The 13,319-nt window shown below is 44.4% G+C and overlaps 1 long non-coding RNA gene across 1 annotated transcript; it reads right to left on the bottom strand.

Annotated features, from left to right (window-relative positions):
• Positions 1-5,112: 5,112 nt before the first annotated feature.
• Positions 5,113-9,850, bottom strand: Gm32383. The gene is made up of 3 exons (XR_383907.3): positions 7,817-9,850; positions 7,361-7,524; positions 5,113-5,345 (listed from the first exon to the last, which is right to left on the bottom strand). It is a non-coding gene; the product is annotated as a predicted gene, 32383 (long non-coding RNA).
• Positions 9,851-13,319: the final 3,469 nt, after the last annotated feature.

Here is a 13,319-nt window from a genome sequence, read left to right as displayed (position 1 = left end):
CCGCAAGGTTTAACTTGCTGATTGTGGGACTTATATATGAGAAGGTGGGAAGAGAGAGGGGTTAGGGGCCCAAAACTGCTAAAAATTAATTATATAAATGTGTGAAACTGTCAAACAATAAAATATTTTAAATCACAGTGGAATGACATTTTCTTTTCAACAGACTGACAAAAACAAACATGCTTCTATCAGTACAGACAGAGACGCGATTTGTCATCTTTTCCAGAGAGCGATTCCAAAGGAATGGCTAAAAAATACTGCAGTTATCTTCAGTTATAGAGATATACCCCACGGTCTGGCAGTTCCTCTAAGACACACCTAGGAAACGCTTCCCTGTGTGGACCAGAATTATAAACAAGAGTGTTCTTGACGGCTTTGTCAGAAACAGGATAGGAGAGAGCAACATAAACTTTCATACACAGAACAGTCCCTTCTCCACGGGGTTCAGGGCCCGCAAGGGCAGAGGGAGCAGAAGCAGCAAGCAGGGCTCGGGTGGCCGAGAATATGACAGAAGGACTTCCGGGAGTCAGCTTCATTGAGACAGCTCTACTTTATTGTTCCAGGGATGCGGTATATATTGTTAGGGGTATGGGTGGAAAGGGTCAATTGATCATAACACCGCACCTAATTATCACGCAGCGGGAAGGGCCGAGAGGGACTTACACGTGCTGAACCAGTCTAGCGCTTGCAGGAAGCTGTGTGCAGGGTCATCCTCCAGATGAGCTCAGGCCCCTGAGCTTAGACAGGCTCTCCAGTCAGTGAGGAAGGGGAAACCCCGCTGAGAAAGGGAGTCCTCCGTTTTGCACCAATCTTGGAGAGCTATCCGGACATGGTGGACTGATACCTTAACAGCAGAATCTTCCAACAGTTCCTTCTAAAATAAGTAAATAACTGAATATGGAGAAACACGGTATGAGTTCACTTACATGAAGCCTTTAAGAACCGCATCCTAGGTACAAAGGATGGTGGCTTCCAGGAGCTGTCAGCAGATGAGTGGGTGCTATCTTTTAATAGCACAGGGTTTCGGCTTTACAAAAGGAAACTGGTCCTGGAGAGAGGAACTGGTAGTGGCTCACAACAATACAATGTAACTAATGACACCCGTTGTACACTTAAAAATGGTGGAAATGGTACATTTGATTTTCCTAAGGAATCACAAACAAATATCTGTCCACAGCAGATAGTCGATGACAAAGGGAAGCTCCACCTGAGTGTGGCTGGGTGAGCAAATGGGTTGATGGGAAATGTTTGCAGGAGGGAGGGTGAGGGGCTCCTTATAGAAACATGAATAAACCTCAGGTTTCTCTCCATGACTGAGAAACCCACCCCCGCACCCCAGCCTAGGGGATGATGAATGTGAAAGCCAAACTCCAGACTGTCCCCACTACCAATCTGTAGACCTCTCCTTTAACAGCAGCAGATCAATAGTTAGATAATCATTAAAAGGGGCCTCGTGAGTCTTGTCACCTTCTGAGCTCCAGTGTCTTTTGTGCCTCTCTTCTCCCTCGAGGAGGGGATATTTCAGTTCTGGGGAAATAGCTACACAACAAACCACAATTAAAAGTCAAGAGCTGGAGAGATGGCTCGCTGGTTAAGAACACTGGCTGCTCATGCAGGGACCCAAGTTCAGTTCCCAGCACCTACATGGAGGTCCACCACTACTTCTAATTCTAGTTCCATCTTCTCGTCTCTAAAGGCACCAGGCACACACAGTGGTGTGTACATACACATCTGGGCAAACACTCATCCACATGAAATTGATTTTTTTAAAAAATCCATCACAAAGCAATATGATATTGCACTGCAGAAGTGTATAAAAGAAAGGGCAGAGTGAGATGCTATGCAAAGACAGAGGGAGAAAGAGAGAAGAACAGAGACCATCTGTGTACCCCCTCCTGCGTTAAAGAACAGGCACTAAATATGACAAGACATAAAGTGCCCCAAGGACTCAGGCTTACAGACTCTCAGAGAATAAGCAAGTGCTAACTTGGGACACATGTCCTGCCACGTGTCTGGATCTCTAACTTGGGACACATATCCTTCCACGTGCCTGGTTCTCATTTCTCTGGGTAACGACTCTGTTGCTTTAATTCTGATGTATGGGTCGTTATGGTCTGGTAGTGCAGAAAAGTTAGAGAGGGTTTGCAGAAAGACAGGGGTCTGACAATCTATCCAAATTGGCCCCTTGGACCAAGACTTTAGGCATTTATTTATTTAGCCAATAACCTTTCAAATCTCCACAATATCTCTCTCCACATTGTATCAGGGTTACATCATTTGTAGGACCCAGAGCAAAATGAGATGTGTGGTCCATTTTTCAAAAACCTAGACGTTTAGGCAACCATAGCCAAGCATTAGATCAAGTACAGTGTGTTCCCTTGAGACAGACATCATGCCTCCACAGCCAGCCTGATTTCCAGTGACAAAAAGGAGACAGGATGTGTTGAAGGGTGTATCACTGGTGTGGTAGAAAGTTCTCAGAGTCTGCCTTTTATTTAATGTGTGTGTGTGTATGTGTGTCTGTGTCTGTGTCTGTGTGTGTGTCTGTGTGTGTCTCTGTGTGCATGTTGTACCCTTTTATATATGTTAGAATGAGGATGTGCATCTGTCCATATGTATGAATGGATGAGCAGCAAGTGGTAAGTGTCTGTAAAGAGCTGTTTTGGGAGGCAGCCGAGATTGCCCCAAGAAACTTCCAAAAGCCCTGTGTCTCCACAGTTAACTGCTTAGACCGGATGTATCAGTCAGACTCACTGTTGGGAAACCCCAAGTTCGAGGCACATCCTTTGCTGCACCCCAACAGTTCACCCAGGAACACTGAAATTCAATCTTTTACCTAATCAGACAGACAGGAGAGGAAAACTAAGACTCCTCTTTGTAGCCTAGAGAGATGCGGTCAAGCTGACTTTCCAGCCCAGCTCTGTCTCTTTCAAACACTGTGACTTCCACAGTTTTAAGCCCCGGTTTCCTCATCTTCCAAATGGGGATAACAGCAATTATGGAATAATTAAGATGATACTCAGAAATCTCTCAACAGCAAACACATCACAGACTCAACAAATGCTAGTATCTTTCACTGGGCTGTGGATTCCACACACTCCTTCCTTCCCTCCCCCTACCTCCTTCTCCTCCTCTTACTCCTCCTCCCCTCCCCGTTTTCTGTATGTCATGTGGTGAGTAGCCTTGATCACAAGTCCTTGGTTTCATTATATTCGTGCCTCACCACAGGCCAGAAGCAATGAAGCCAAGGACTATAGGCTTATCTACATGAAACTGTTTGCAAAATCAGTAATTCCCTCCTCTAAGCTGCTCTCTCAGTTGCAGCTACAGAAAGCTAATTCATATGCATGTGCCTTAATCAACTGCTTCAGTTCTCTGCCCAAATACTTGGTCTTCATTGCCTTGGACCGGATTGGACCAGATATGAAAGAACGTCCACAGTAGAGCTTCACCCTCCTGAACGTCCGTCCCTACTTCACACTGCCCAGCCTCTCCTCAGACAAGCTTGTCTCACTCCCTGTTCTGCGGATGTGCCCAATTCATTTCCACCACCCAGAATTTCCATGGCCCAGAAAGTCTCTCTGGTCCTCTGCCTGCCCAATCCAACATGGTAGCACAGATATTGAAACAGAGTCTGGAGTTTATGACTTCTAGAAAGCATTAGAAGTAATGAAATACATGTGTTCCCGCCATGCTCGTCACTCTAGAATATGTTATCGGTAAGTTAAAGACATAAATGTAGTTTAAATTAATATTTTACTTGTGTGTATTCATTGGATACAAGGTACAAGTATGCAGCGTAATGATAAAATAAAGGCAATTAGCCTTTCCACCCACTTAGGCATTTTCAAATGCTTTTGTACTAATACAGGATAACTACATATTTACAAGATACAGTGATATTGAATACATGCATACAATGTGCACGGATCAAATTCAATTAATTACTATTTCCTTATCATTACTTCAGCTTGGTGCTTGTCTTAGTCAGGGTTTCTATTCCTACACAAACCAAGAAGCAAGTTAGGGAGGAAAGGATTTATTCAGCTTACATTTTCACACTGCTGTTCATCACCAAAGAAAGTCAGGACTGGAACTCAAGCAGGTCAGGAAGCAGGAGCTGATGCAGAGGCCATGGAGGGATATTCATTACTGGCTTGCTTCCCCTGACTTGCTCAGCCTGCTCTCTTATAGAGGCCAAGACTACCAGCCCAGAGATGGTACCACCCACAACGGGCCTTTCCCCCTTGATCACTAATTGAGAAAATGCCCCACAGCTGGATCTCGTGGAGGCATTTCCCCAACTGAAGCTCCTTTCTCTGTGATAACTCCAGCTGTGTCAAGTTGACACAAAACTAGCCAGTACAGTGCTCTTCTCTTATTTTTAACTATGTAATAATATGTAACTACTATGCAGTTATTATGAACTGCATGATAGAATACTTTTCCTTCTTACTGTGCTGTCCAATCTCTCCTTCCCTGCTATGCTAATTTCTTACCCCAATCAGCCCATTTAAAGCACACACAACTCAGTTATCATATATATTAGTTATATGTCTAGATTGGGCAAATCTGTCACTATACGAATTTATTCCCCAGCTATGAAATCCCTTGCTACTTGTGGCTTCTCTGGGCCATGTGGTTTTGTTCCATCTTTCTTCCACCTTCTCTTCCCTCAGTCTCTGAGACCTCCTGTCCTACCTTTCCCTTCCCCTGCCCAATCACTGGCTCTAGCCTTTTCTTGGCCATTCAGAATGGGGAGAAGTTTCAGTGAGATCGTCTGAGTAGGTGAACTACCCCTCATTGGGGGCAGTCCCTCTTGAGGAAGCAGAATTAACATCAAAATACAAACAGCACCAGGGAAACCCACAGCACTTCCCCTGGCCTTCCTAGGTAATCCCTATTCTACACCCAGATGGACCTTAGAAAACATGGGTAAGCTCTCTTCTTAAAGCAGAGAAGGGGGGCTGGCGAGATGACTCAGCGGGTAAGAGCACTGACTGCTCTTCCAAAGGTCATGAGTTCAAATCCCAGCAACCACATGGTGGCTCACAACCATCCGTAATGAAAATCTGACACCCTCTTCTGGGGTCTCTAAAGTCAGCTACAGTATAATAATAAATAAATCTTAAAATAAATAAAAATAAAAAAAAGCAGAGAAGGCCTCCCAAAGCACAATAGAGAACTCAGCACTCCATCCGTTTCCTCCAGGGACTGTCTGTAACACACCTTGTCACCACCACCTTCTCCTAAAGTCTGCTCACCAGACAGAGAGGAAGGAGCTTCATTTCCCAGCACTGTCGTCCCAGTGTGGTTCTGAGTTGAGTCCTTTGGAGAGAAGCCCTCTAGAAAAGGAGAGACAGAAGAAAGGAACTTGCATCGCCTTCTAGAAGCCAGTGGAGTCAGATGCCAGCAAATGTGACATGGGGGTTCCTAGCAAGCTCTGGAGATCCACCTGCCTTGCACTATGCCACAAGATACATGGAGCAAGCTACTTGGGGACCTTTGAGGGATACAGCAGAATCCCATAAACCACTCACTTCCATGTTCTGCCTCAGATACCAGAGTCATTTCCCTTTGCCTCCTGTCCCCCAGATCTTCCACAACTGTGTGAGCCCTTACTGCCTTTATTAAAACAGTTAGCATTAGAGCCATGTGGAGAGGCTACCGTTTCCTGACAACCCTTACCTGATGTATCATATGTATGTCACATGACCAGTCAACAGAACTAGGATGAAGTACTGAGGATATTTAGCTCTTGAACATTCTATCATGTGAAGGTTCTTTACCAGTAGAATATTACTCAGCCATGAAAAATAAAATTCTTTGGACTCAAGGTCATTCTGTCAAGTGAAATGAGCCAGTTGCAGAAAAAGAAATCCCACATGGTCTCACTCATATGTGAAGTAGCTCTCACAGGAATTGAAGGTAAAACGATGGTTACCATAATCTGAGGAAACCAGGAGAAAGAGGCATAGGAACACTCGGACAATAGGTACCAAGTCTATCAGCTAAGAGAACTACATTCTGGTCTTCTTTTATATAGTACTGTGACAATGCATAATAAACAACATATTTCAAAAAACCCAGAAGCAAAGATTTTGCATTTTTTTAACCAAGGATCAGTGTTTTCAGAGACATATTGGTTTATCCTGTCTTTAACATTACATGTTGTATACAGGTACCAACACAAGCTAGCCCATAACTGTGTATAATTCTATGCATCAAATTAATTTAAAAGAAACCACTAGGAAGCTAGTGAGATTGCACATCAACAGGAGATCCCACTGAGGGGATCACCAACAAAGCAGCACCAACCAAGCAGGGGCCTCCTTCTCTGTGTCCTCTGTCTGTTCTTACGTCCTCATGGAACTTAAAGTGAATTAGAAGCAGAAAGAGATTCTAGCAAAACTATTTTGCGATAATGTATGTCGGGTGGGCCCTTTGAAGACGAATTCCCTCTGGCCGTTCATGCTTAAAGCTGGCACCCAGAAGAATGAAGCAGAAGGCGCTCTGAGCTAATTGAAAAAGAATTAACTAAAGGCAGACTCTTGGTTTCCTGTTGCTGTAACAAAATACCTGTGGCTGGCACCTCATGAAGAGGTTTACGGAGCAGGCGTCTTTCTTTGTCTTGAGGCTCTGTTCCCATATTCACCTGCTTTATTCTTCCCTTCCTCTCCATATACCTTCCAGATGGGCAAGACTCCTATTATTACAACATCACAGAGGGTATGGTAGGCTCCTTATAAATCTCATTATTCCCAAAAATACACAACATTAAATGGAATCGCCATGCTGTCATTTGACAACAACTGAGAGTCAGACATAATCTGACCCTGTTCCTGGCTTGCAGTTTGCACTTAACCTCAACTCAGTCCAGAAATTTTTGATAGGTCAGAGTCGATTCCTCTAGTGCCACTGCAGCCCAAAGCAGGTGGAGCTGATGCTACAGGAGCAAGCCCCAGGCTCAGCTTGGGTTGGTGATTACACACAGCCCTCCCCTGGATGTATGGAGGCAAGCAGGCAGAGGACTCTGAGTGGTTTGAAAGGACTCCATCATCACTCCTGACAACCTAACTTGGAACGTATTCCTGCAAGCAAGACTTGATAGCATTATCTTCCAATACAAATAGGAGCTCGGTGATTGACAGACATCCTCTGAGGTTAGTTCTTTTTATCTAATTAATGAAGAACAAAATCTAATATATTGAATGGCTTGGTTATATACAGTCAAGTTCCATGAGAATTTGGGAAATTTTCTCTACCTTCATTATTGATTTGATCAGTCAAGACAGATTTGTTTATGTCACTGTCATAAAAAGTCCCCAGGACCTCCCTGGCTTTAAATATTGCATCTCACCTATATCCATGACTATTGTGGGTTGGCTGGAAATCCAGGTTAACAGACACTCTACCATCTGGATGTCCCAGACTTCAGTTATGAGGGGAACAGAAAACAGTAAATAGCACTTCGGCAGATAAGACAGTCCATCTGCTGGTGGTAGATACCTGTAATCCCAGCACCTGAGAGACAGAGACAGAAGGATCAGAAGTCCAAGTCTAACTTGGGCTACATGAGACCCTGTCTCAAAATAAAATGAAGCAGAAAGATTCTGCGCAGAAGAAACACCCATTCTACTTATAATGCTTCAGCCAACTGAGCCATGTGGGCACACCAAGGGGACATGGAGAAGCCTGCCATGATGGAATACAGACACAAAGCCCTAATGATAACTGAAACCCACTGTCTGGCCCTCTAGGATTCAGCTGTTTTCATTTATTCTCTCCCCAAGAGAAAGACTTCAAAATCCCCCACCTAGTCACGGGTCAGGAACCTCTGGGCGGTGGTCTTCAAATTTCCAGTAGGACCTCATTGTTCACACTGTAACAAAAAACCACAGAGAAGATGGCTTAAAAAGGAGAGATAAACTCACAATTCAGGAAGCTGCCAGTCCAGGATCAAGTCCTCTTAAGCTATGGCCTCTCTCCTTAGCTTGCAGAGAGCCATCTTCTCCTTGTGTTCTCATGCGATGTGCAGTCTTTCCTCTGTTGCTTTTCTCTTCTTACAAGGCCACCAGTCTTCTTGGACTAAGGCCTAGGCCTATGACCTCATATAACCCAAATTACCCTTTTAAAGTCACTGTTTCTAAATAGGACTCCACTGGGGGGGGGCGGGGTTAAGGCTTCAAACTAAATCGTGAAGGATGCAAAGAAATAATAGGTAACAGAACTGGACCTGGATGGTCACCTATTGTTCTGGAGGCCATGAATTAAACAGACAAGTTATCCACCTTCTACACACCCAGTGGTAGAAGGTGGACTAGGGAACACATAACTCCAAGAAGAATTCCAATTTGAGAAGAGGGGAAACAGGGGGAGACATTAACCCTGGCTGTAAGCTTCTCTGAAAGTCCCCAAACAAACAGTGACCTGGGGAAGGTCTTAGGCCCTTAAATGTGTGCAGTGGGGGAGCTGAGTTACCTGTCCTGTGGTCTCGGGCTTGCTTTCCCATTATGCTCTGGGGCACATGCAAACCAGGTATCAGAGAACACCCTTGACTTGGAGTCTGCATTGGCTGTCTCATCTCATTGCCTCCTCCAGACTGTCTCTGGTTTGGGGTCATTTTCTGTCCCTCACGTTTAGCCTTTCTTCATTCTGTCTCCGGGTTCCTTTGTAGGACTCCTCTTGCAATGACTTCATCTGCTCCATATCAGCAGATGACAGTTCCATGTGCTAACAACCACACCTACCATTTTCTTCAAAGACCTCCTTGGCCTTTACTCTGGTACACTCTAGGCCTTCATATCCTTTGATAATGATGGGATGGTAAGTGAAATATAATCAGGCGAGTGGTGTTTGAAGGTAGATGAGCAGGTTGTGCCCTTTGCAACAAGGCTCAACTTTAATATATTTTTATTGCCAAGAGGCTCTCAATTTTATCCCCTACTGCTGGCACCTGGAATCAGTCAGCCTCTCTGACATTGTGAAGCTTCACACTTTCCATTAAGTCCCACTTGGAACCCAGCTAATTCTTTTGTGACCTTGTTTCTTACAAACGCCTTGCCAAGTCAACCGATAGAAAGCAAAACACATCACTACTACTGCGTTTCCCTCTTCTTTCCCTGTAGCTATCGTTTCACATATAATCGGCCTTCTGAGTCACGGGGGGCAATCGTTTAACCAAGGCTGTGCTGCTGAGTCACCTGTCATCCTCCAAGACTTCGCAATGCTCTCTCCACAGCCTGCAGCTTGTCCTTCAAACCAATGACAAATTATGCTTCTCTAATTATGTTAGTACCCTGCTCCAGCTAGCAGTTTATGAACTTGTCAGAACAAAACTAAATTCTGGAAAAAGAAGTAATGATTTCTTTCTTGAGTGACATCCTCATTATGAACTAGCTGGAGGTGGAGAGGAGCCGACCTGACTCCATGTCATCTTCACTTAGGGGTACAACCTGACAAAGCTCCTACTATGACATAGCCCCTGCTAATGGCCAGAAAATGTGACTATAGTTGGTGCATTAGAGCTTACAGGCTTCTGATGACACTTTATTGGCCAACTCCAGTCACGTGACCAGGTCCTTGTCCCTGGAAAGTACAGTATCAGAGCAGCAATAAATAGCCCTATGTCTAACATTCCTTTTGGTGGTTTGTTTTAGATTGGGGTACTTTGGATTAGCTCCAAACTTTCTACATGCCTATATCTAAATAGGTCTGCCCATCTTTGTCCATTCCTCTAGACAGATCATCTCACAGCATGATCTCAACACTCAAGTCCCACTGGATTTCAGGCAATTCTATGTATAAATAAAAATGCATGTTGTAACAATGTTGACAAAGATGGCTATGAAACAAAATAATTTCTTTACTATAGATCCATTCAGGGGCACCTCATGGAGCTGGCCATATAGCATCAAACACACCGTGGGAGGTGGGGAGGGAAATGGCTTTCATCTTTTACTAAAGAATTCATTCTGGGTTGTGTTAAGCTTTACTGCTCAGGAAATAATTCTCAACCTGGTTATTTTGAAAGATATAGACTATAGCATCTAAAGAATGATCAGTATCTGGAGAGGTCCACTCTGCTTCAGCCTCCCCAACTGTCCATTCTGTGCGTCTCTGACGAAGGGAGGCAGCTTACAGTTGGTACAAAAATGCCCAATGTTTTCATGTAGGTGACTCTCCCACCATGCTTTCTTTTCACTCTCCATTTGACTCCATCAGTTCTCCATGTAGAGTTGGTCTTTTTCCCTTCTGCATGATACCAAGGGTGACCTTTCAGGAAACCATTTCTCACAAATATCACCTTTGTAATATGCATGGAGAGGATTTTATTCATTTAGCAATAGAACATCAAACCTATACCTAACACTCATGGTATGGCCCAAACTCAACTAACAGGACCTATATTCATTGATGCTACTACTAGAATATGGTACTATTGCTGCCTTTCTTGGTGTAATACTGTGTCCTGGTTTTCCCTGTAGCGTACAGGAAGCCCTGTACATGCTTGTACCTGGCTTAACCTCACATTCATGACTTAAGGAATGCAAGGCGGTCTCAGCTCTGTTGCTAAGTGCATTATGGAAACTGAATGCTTGTTACATTGTCCAGAACAACTTTCCTCTCTTATTTACTTCAACTACATTGGGCACACACTCAAGCAAGATAACGCTCTGTGCTTATGTCTTCTCTGGGAGTTGCAAACAAGACTCAGCCAGCCTGCTGAGCACATGCATATGGGTGTTCCAACGTGAGACAGAAGCTGTGCTGCTCACCGAACAGAATGAACCGCAGCTGCTAGCTTAGTTCTGGCTCGAATCACAATTTGTGACTTCTGCCATCTCCATGGGCTGGTTAAAGCTCTGATTCATGTACGAACCACTCAGGCCATATGGGGTAGCTAACTCAGCTAGGGCTGCAGCTTTCTAGTCCAATTTCATCAAGTGCAAGGAAACAGGCTTCTGCTACCATATCTATTTTCTGATGATTGGCTAGCAGGTAGGTTTAAACTCACTTATTTTTAATCTTCCAAAATGGAATCTGACTTACTCATCGTAAAAGTTGCGGTTAATAAAAATTACTGTCCCAGTCATAGCACTTAGGGTAGACCTGATATTGTTATTTTGTTTATTTGTTTTTTTTTGGTTTTTGGAGGGTTTGGTTGGTTTGTTGGTTTTTTGTTTTTGGTTTTTGGGGTGTTTTGGGGGCTTTGTTGTTGTTGTTTTGGTTTTTGGTTTTGGTTTTTGGGGTGTTTGGGGTTTTGTTGTTATTTTGGTTTTGGTTTTGTTTTTTGGGGTGTTTGGGGGATTTTGTTGTTGTTGTTTTGGTTTTTGGTTTTTTACTAAATGGTCCGCTGCAGAGCATCTTCTAGGCATTTAGGTTTATACCACAGACCTGGGCTGCTCACAACTTTGTTTGCAGAAGCTTCTTTTTGGCACTGGGCAGCAGTCAGTAAAGAGAGAAGTGCACGATTGGCCAAAGGGCTGAGAGTTCTGGGTCATTTCTCACACACGCCAAAGGTAGGGTAACATTTGAGAAGAAGAGGCCGAAAGAATACAGATCAGGAAGCTGGAAGGAGTGTTGTCCCCTGGACATGACAGAGCTGTCACAAGCATGAATTCACATCAGGAGAGCTGTCTGCACGAGACCTGCACAAGATCAAGCCAGTCAAAAATCCTAGCATGGTGGGATCCAAGACCCTCCCCTTCCTGAGGAGATGTTGGTAGCTGATAGTTATTAGGGGAGAAAAAATCACCTCTCTCTCTCTCGCTCTCGCTCTCCCTCTCTCTCGCTCTCTCTCTCTCTAACATGTGGCCACAGGCAGCATCTCATGCCCCAGCAGATGGCATCACATCTACATGTGTATGGGCGCTATTAACTGGACTTAGTGGGTTGTAAAATAATAAGAATTTTTAGAAAGATTTGAGAAAAGGAATGTTGAAAGGAATATGGAAGCAGGTGTGGTAAGGAAATGGATGTAGATATGATTCTACCCCATTGCATGTGTGGATAAAATTCTCAAGGATAAGGATTAAAGAAACAACGTTTTAAAGAGTTCTGCATTTGCCAGCAAACCTTGAATGAGCTCAGTTCAATTCCTGGGACCCACAAGGTGGCAGGAGAAACCAGTTCTCTGGCATCCACAGGCACAATGTGGCATTTGCACCCTTTAAACAGAGGCATAGACAGTTCCCTACCTTGCCTCACATGCCTCCATGAACAAGCCCTGACTCTGTGCTCTCAAACCTTCCCATGTCAGTGCCCTAACAGCAGCTGGTGGCAGTGCTCAAAGGCAGACAGGAAGCTCTGCCAAACGTGTCTGTCGCTTCTTCCATTCCTGTTCTCTGTCATGTGTAATACATTTTGGACACACACTGCAGATAATTGGGGCTATTCTAGTAAGATGGTGACTACTGGCTCAAGTGTTTATATCACTGGGGACATGTACTACCCAGATCAGAGACAAAGGTGTGCCTATTAACGAAGAATTTAATATGAAAAAATCACAGTCCAATAATGTTTGCCTTTGAAATGCAGAGAGTAACTAACACATCAGACCTAGGCAGCCATAGGAAGTGTTTAGGCTTATGAAACACCTGACATTGGGGGGAGGGGCCTCCAAGAGCTGGCACAGAGGCCTCTGTAGGTGTTACTGGAAGGTCAGTAATCAACAAGTTGAAAAACTGCAGTACGAAGGCAAGCACTGCTTTGGAAAGATGAATGCAGGAGTCACTGAACTCCAGGGTCAGGAAGAGGAAACAGGGAAGAGGTGTGTCTTCCCGCACCAGGCTTACAGCCTCTCTCCAGGGCACAGCTTGGCAGGACCTATGGGGAAGCAGCTGGCAGAGAGGCAGAGTGTTTGCAGTCTCTGAGTGGGCAACACCAGCCTGACTGAGCAGGGGAGGTCTCCAGGAGGCAACATTGAATAGCTACCACACTTCCTCTCCGTCCCAAGGCAGCTCCGGTTGATGTCCTAGGAAAATGGGCCATGACTCATTCCCTGGCATTATATGACTCCACCAAGCAATTTAGAGGTTTGACCAGCCACTAGACTTGGCTGGAACCAGCCAGGTAGACAGGAAGCAAATACTGGGACCACTGGCTTTCCCGTGCCAACACAGTTTAATGACACACCATTTTTTCAGTTGCCTGTTATTTTTCAGGAAGAAAATGGATCAAATCTTAAAACTCATTCCAAATAATTCTTGGAGATCAATACAGAGAAGTTCACCTGTTTTCAGCATTGTTTTGTGAGAGAGGGGACCCTAATGACACGAGATATTGAGATTCAGAAGAAACAAAAGGTAGGTCATGAA

This window comes from Mus musculus, chromosome 15, assembly GCF_000001635.26.
Source record: "Mus musculus strain C57BL/6J chromosome 15, GRCm38.p6 C57BL/6J".
Classification (NCBI taxonomy): Eukaryota; Metazoa; Chordata; class Mammalia; order Rodentia; family Muridae; genus Mus; species Mus musculus.
Note: the sequence above shows the minus strand (reverse complement) of the source record. Positions and strands in the feature narration are given on the sequence as shown.